The following is a 7,259-nucleotide window of genomic DNA, read 5'->3' as shown; positions in this document are numbered from 1 at the left end:
TAGTCCAGCGCCAAAGCCTGGCTCTGGGCAGACATTAGCATCCCACTCTTGCCTTTGCTGCAGGGGTCTCAGGGCACCGACCCCCTCCACACCCCACGGCCGCGGAGTCGCTATCCCGCTGTAAAAGAGACACCCAGTGACACTTGTGGGAGCACAGGGGCCCTACTGCAGGCTAGGAGTAGAGCCCAGCAGTCAGGATCCAACCCAGGCTGTTTTACCGCACTCCCTTACTCACCACAGGTCAGGGGCCTCACACTCATTTACCTTACGGCCAGGGCCAGTGGGCACCCACTCTGGCAGGGCTCCAAGGTGGATCTCCGTACGTCGCCCCGTCGCCCCCCCACATCTCCTGGCTTTGCCTACTGGTCCCCCAACTCCATCCCTGCGGTATTCAACACCCCCTCCCCAGCATCACCGCTAGTAGCACAGCAAGGCTACAGTGGCTTCCAACACCACAACTGGCACAGCCTGGTGGCCCAAGGGTGGTGTGTGCAGAGCTGCACCACCCATAGGACAGTGTGCCATGGCCACCCCAAGATTCTTGCTTTAGTGGGGGGCCCCACAGCAACCACTCCAACCTTCCAATGGATGGGAAGGTCTTCCATTCTCAGGTTAGCCCCTGGGCCATACAGTGGGCTGGAGCTCAAAGCAAGGGGGGGGCCTCTCCCTCCCCTCCATGCTCACTACAGCGGCAGGAGCCATGGAGAAGCAGAACTAGACAGCAGCCTGCTCCACTCCTTCCCCAAATCAGCTCAGACAGGGGCACTCTAGTGAAGGGGCGTGACCAGGCTGGCCTGGGAGATGACAGCAGTGCAGAACAAAGGCTAAGGCAGTGCCACCCTGTAATCTCTGAGGCCGTGTCCCTTAGAGGCTTGAGGTAGGAGCAGGGAAAAGAGCAGAGCAGGGGCTGGAATTGGGGGGAGGGAGGACACAGACACACCTCTCCCCAGAGTCACAGGGACTCCCATTCCAGCTGCGATGCATGGACCAGGTTGTGGAATTGCTTTGACCCCAGATGGCCCATGGGCTGTGAGTTTGAAACCGCTGCTAGAGGGTATAATGTCAGGAGGTGGTACCCATGCCCAGCCTCTTTGCCAGCCATTGCTCAGATTGAGAGAAAACCATGGTAGCCAGCAAGAAGACCAGAGGGCCAGAATTGGGACTCCAGGGTGACCGGCACTGACCTACTCCCTCAAGCCTTTCCAAAATGGCTTCCCACTTTCATGTGTTTCCACAGCATTGAGCAAGTGTTTTAGGAACAAAGAATAGTGGTAGTGGGCCTGGCCCTTTGTTAGATGCAAAGGGTAGAATTTTTCAACACAAGAAAGGCAGAAGCGTTCAATACAGATTTCTCTTCTGTATATGAGGAAAAACAGAGGATCGTCTCAAACAGCAGCCCTACTTTCCATTCCACTACTTTTCCATTCCATTCTGGGCAGCATGAACCAGAAGCTACTAAAGTCAGAGGTTATGTCTACACTTGCGGCTTCTTGCACGAGTAATATGCAAATGAGGCTAAGCATGGAATATCAGAGCCTCATTTGCATACCACATGAGCCACCATTTTTTTCAGAAGAGGCTCTTGAGCAAGAAGGAGCGTCTACACTGCCCCTTCTTGCGCAAGGAAAACCCTCTTGCGCAATGCTGTTCTTCCGGAAAAGTAATAGGTGTAACGGCGTTGCGCAAGAGGGTTTTTCTTGCGCAAGAAGGGGCAGTGTAGACGCTCCTTCTGCGCAAGAGCCTCTTCTGAAAAAAATGGTGGCTCATAAGGTATGCACATGAGGCTCGGCAATATGCCACACAGCCTCATTTGCATATTACTCACACAAGAAGCCGCGAGTGTAGACATAGCCAGAGAGTTTTAAAATCAGCACATTCAGATAAAAAGCAAGCTGAAGAGCTCATGGGATCATTCATGTTGCTTTTCAGTAAGTCTAGGAGCACTGGAGAAGTTCCAAAAGACTAGGAGAAAGCTAGTGCAGTGTTTCTCAACCTTTTTCTTTTATAAAGTATCCTTAAAAAAAAAAAAGTACCCCAGTACCTACAGTTTTCAGCCACCATTGCAACACATTTGTTTAAACAACTTAATCGTAGCTCGGCAGGTGATAAAATTTGGGGGGGGGGTAAAAAGTACAAAAAGAATAAAGCGCTGTAAAACTTAAAACAAAAATTCAGTTTTCTCCAAATTTCAGTTGTGTTGATGTACCCCCCCCCCAGATTTCTCTCAAGGACACTTCAGGGTACTCATGCCACTGGTTGAGGAACACAGCTAGTGTGCTAACTTTTAAAAAAGAAAATGGGATGGTAATTGTAAAGACATAGTTAATAAAGAATTAAAGACAGTAATATAACTAATGAAAATCAATACGGCTGTGTCTAGATTGGCAAGTTTTTCCGCAAAATCAGTTGATTTTGCGGAAAAACTTGCCAGCTGTCTAAACTGGCCGCTTGAATTTCCGGAAAAGCACTGACGATCTCATGTAAAATCATCAGTGCTTTTCCGGAAATACTATGCTGATCCCATTCAGGCAAAAGTCTTTTTCCGAAAGACTTTTGTGCAAATGGGCCAGTGTAGACAGCATAGTACTGTTTTTGCAATCAGAGCTTTTTTGCGGAAAAGCGCGTCTAGATTGGCATGGACGCTTTTCTGCAAAAAGTGCTTTTGCGGAAAAGCATCCTGCCAATCTAGATGCGATTTTTCTGAAAATGCTTTTAACGGAAAACTTTTCCGTTAAAAGCATTTTCGGAAAATCATGCCAGTGTAGACGTAGCCTATGGGTTTATGGAAGAAACCGATTCTGTCAAACTAGCTTGGTGTTTTTTTTTTCCCCCATGGTTACAAAGGTAAACTGATGATGTGCTATCTAGTGTAATGCTGCTTATCTGATCTAACTGGGAATGGGGCCAGATCAGATCATCAAAAATTCTGATTATACAGAGAATGGAAACATGCAAGACTGCAGCCCCATCTAGCACCCACAGGAGAGCTCCGGTTTCTGGACCTATGTACCTCGGTGGTTCTGGTAATGGAGAGTTGGATGAAAGGAGTTCTACGGTACTTTCTGAAAAGATAAAGTGATTCCTGAAAAAAGTATCTGACTCAGGACTGCCGTTTAATTACAAAAAATCCTCTCAATATAAAATTAACAGCACACATTAAATCAATGGTCCCCCAGAAGAGGGACACACTCCCTATGGAAGTCCAAGAGAATTTGCGGGGGCAGGATAGCCCCCATAGAGGGTGGAAAGGGAGTGCCACCCAACCCCCCCCCCTGCTCCCAGTTCTGCTCCAGCCTTGGCCCCAGGCAATGAACTGTTGCAATGATGTGTCAAGGATCATGGTATTTTCCATTACTGAATATTGTTATACTCAAGTTATGTTGGACTGGAACAGTACAGAATCATGAGATCTAGTCTGACAGCATCCATCCTGGTAAGATCTGGACTTGGTTATAGCAGCATAATACCCAATCCTTAATCCAGAAGTGAGAGGAGATAGTTTGGGTGGAGACACGGGATAGCACATGTTACATTAACGCAGAGCTGCTGACAGAGGGAGGAGCAGCAAGTGGGGGCCAGCACCACTCTTACTTCAGCAATGGCAGCAGCCCCTGGCAGAGCATGTCCAGCAGCACTGAAGGACTGATTGGGGGAAGTTAACTCCAGACCCTTCCCCACCCCAAAGCCTCACCCTTTCTGTCCTCAGCTCTGTAGGGTCACCAGATGGTCTCCTTCCCCCCCCCCCCGCCCCCCCCCAAAAATAAAATAAAAAGGAACACGGGATAAGCGGCAATCACAACCCCGCTTCCCAGCTGGGATTCCCTGGCAGCCTGAGATTGCACAGAAGCCTGGTGGGGGCGGGGCTGCCCACGGCAGGCTCCCATCCGGTGCACAGACAGAAAAATCAGAGAATACCGGACACTGCATATGTTTGGTATTGTCTGATTTTTTTTTACTGGGCAGAGGGCTCAAATACCGGACTGTCCAGTAGGATGCCGGACACCTGGCAACCCTATAGCCCTGCATTAGTCTTGAAGCTATAGAAATCTATAATCTGTGTTGCTAGCATATTCCATAAAGGCTCCTCTTTATATTCATTGCAACCAAACCCTGTCTCTAGCATATGAGATGGTGGTTGTGTATCTGCAGCAACTACATTGTAACCAATAGTATCCGCAAACAAGATTCCCACACTGGATCATGCATGTTTGAGAGAACTGAACTGTCTATTTAAAGCTCTCGGCCTCTTTTCATTAGTTATAAATATACAAACTCGGTCAAAACTTCTGCTTCCAACTTGGGTTAAAGGCAAGCCAGCTTAAAAACCTGACATGTTTCAAGTTAGCATCAAAAAAGGAAAATGATTTAGAGTCCAGCCAGGTCTCTAAAATCAACTGTTTGTAGGGTGTTTGACTTGTTCTTTAATTTATGGCTCAGCAATTGAGCCAAGAACAGATATGCACAGCCATAGTCTCAGCTTGGATACCCTAGTGTAACTCCAGAGAAGCCCATATTGAATTCAGACTTATAATATAGTGTAATCAAGCACACTGCTGGATCTAGTAGATCCTATTTTACGTTGAACTAGTGACAATTTTGCAAATGAACTGTTAGAACCACTAAACAGTTCCTAGGACAAAACATCAACCTATATATGATTTGTTCATGTTTTCAGCATTTTTAAACAGCGCTGGGCTTAGTATTCAAAGCCAAAACAGATGAAATTCCAAGACTGAATATTCACAATGGAAAAAATTAAAAAGCAGTTTGGCAAATGTACCAAACATTTTATATATAGAAACCCAACATTGCCATCTACAAGGCCTCTTAAATTAGCCCGTCTCCAGAACAATCAGTACCCATGCAAATTATATGCTATAAACGAAAATCAACTGCAACATCAATTGAGTATTATTTGCAGCAACCTCAAAGATAAATGGTTTATTTGGTACAGACTTAAAACAGCTGAGAATTATCTCACTTATTATGCTACTTCTTCCCCCTTCCAAGAATAATATTGATAATATTTGAAACCAAAGGAGTTTAGTTTTACAAAATCATCTCACAGCTGGAAAGGAACTGGGGTTTGAAGTACAGGAATGATTGTTTTGGCATCACAGCTGGTGAAAGTTATCAACTTAGTAGGCAATAGGAAACCCAACCCTAAAGATATGTCTACACTGCAGCGCTATTTCGGGATACCGTAGGCATCCCAAAATAGCTATTCTGTGTCTTTTGAGCATGCCCGTTATTTTGAAATATAACGGGCTCACTATTCCAAAGTCCCAGTAAATCTCATTCCACAAAGAGTAAAGGAAGTTTCAGAATAGCAATTTATTTTAAAATAAGTGCTGTGTAGACAGCGCCAAGTTTCGAAATAAGCTATTTTAAAATCAACTCAAAATAAGCTGCTCAAATTGCGTAGCTTATTTCGAGCTATGGGCGCAGTGTAGCTGCACCCTAAGACAGGAAGTCCCTGGCACCCAAAGGGAACAGGATCATTCAGACCAAGTAGAATCTCTATTTCAAGGATTGTGCTTAGGTGTGCTGAGCTCTCAAAAGTGAAGAATCAGGAAGAATCACTAAACAGGCTGGCTGAGACCAACAAGTAAAATGAAGGCGACAAAAGGGAACTTTTCCAGTCTGTACTGAACCCAGTAGTGTGGCAATGCTGGATACTGTGCTGCTTGGAGGTCAGATAAGGGGAAAACAAAAATCCTGACGTGTTATTTACACATCATTCAGCGCTCCAATTTGAAACAGTAGAGGGCACTAAACCTCAATCTGGCTGGCTACGTCTACACTGGCATGATTTTCCGAAAATGCTTTTAACGGAAAAGTTTTCCGTTAAAAGCATTTTCAGAAAAGCACATCTAGATTGGCAGGATGCTTTTCTGCAAAAGCACTTTTTTGCGGAAAAGCGTCCGTGGCCAATCTAGACGTGGTTTTCCGCAAAAAAGCCCCGATCGCCATTTTTGCGATCGGGGCTTTTTTGCAGAAAACATTTTCGCGATCGGGACTTTTTTGAAGAAAACAGTACTGTGCTGTTTACACTGGCCCTTTCGCGCAAAAGTCTTTCGGAAAAAGACTTTTGCCCGAACGGGAGCAGCATAATATTTCCAGAAAAGCACTGATAATCTTACATGAGATCGTCAGTGCTTTTCCAGAAATTCAAGCAGCCAGTGTAGACAGCTGGCAAGTTTTTCCGCAAAAATCATCTGATTTTGCGGAAAAACTTGCCAGTCTAGACACAGCCGCTAAGTATAAGTAGGTACAGTAGCTGGCTATCTGAAATACCTCTGCAGTCCATTTCATAGAATATTTTTCATTCCTCCTCCATAGGCACAGGAACTAGAGGTGTGAGGAGGTGCTACAGCACCCCTGGGCTTCTGGCCTACAGCCCGAGGTACCAGCTGCTGGCCCCACAACCGGAGTCCCAGCTGCCAGACTCAAGTGCTGGGGGCCTCTGCTGCTGTCCCATGTGCCAATTCCTAGTTTGAACTCCATACACGGGGCTCCCAGCTGCCAGCCCTGTGTGTCAGGGCTTTGCTTCCAGCCTCAGTTAGGGGTGGGGTTGGACAGAAAAGGGCTCAGCAACCCCCCTCCCTTTTAAAAATGTTCCCACACTGTGCCCATTAAAGACAGGCTTTGGTTTCTCTCCAAAGACTATAATATTGTTCATACACTTGAAAGGCAGAATAGATCATTTATGCTCAGTCTGATGCCTGCACAACACAGCCCAGAGAATTTCACCAAGCTATCACTGCATCAAGCCCATAGCATCTGATTGTCTTTTTAAAAGATATGATGCAACTCATCCAATGTTACTGGCCCTCCGGCTGCTGTGAGCCAGTTACTATTAGTACTTCGCTATCCTGGAATAAAAAGCACTACAGAAGTAAAAATCCCTTAGAGATTTAAAATAAAGTACAAACTTAGACCCAGATTCAGCAAGGCACATGCTTAAGTGCATCTCCATTCAGCAAAATACCCTAGTACATCAAGGCTCACTAAATTCAACAAGACTTAATCACAATGCTTATGTGCTTTACTGAATTAGTGTCTTAAGACTTTATGAAAGCCAGCACCGTAAAAAACCAAAAACCAAAAACCAGCCGCTTGTGTTAGCCCAGCAATCAGTACTTCTCCATGTCACTAAAGACAAAAAGGCATTGTTTTCCTCAAGAGACAACGAGAAGGACTATTGAATATCGCTAGCATTTTTGTTTTATTTAAACTTAATATTTTAGGAGTCTATA

Source organism: Pelodiscus sinensis, chromosome 4, assembly GCF_052426305.1.
Source record: "Pelodiscus sinensis isolate ZL-2025 chromosome 4, ASM5242630v1, whole genome shotgun sequence".
Taxonomy (NCBI): Eukaryota; Metazoa; Chordata; order Testudines; family Trionychidae; genus Pelodiscus; species Pelodiscus sinensis.
The sequence above is the reverse complement of the archived record's forward strand: the minus strand, read 5'-3'. Positions refer to the sequence as shown.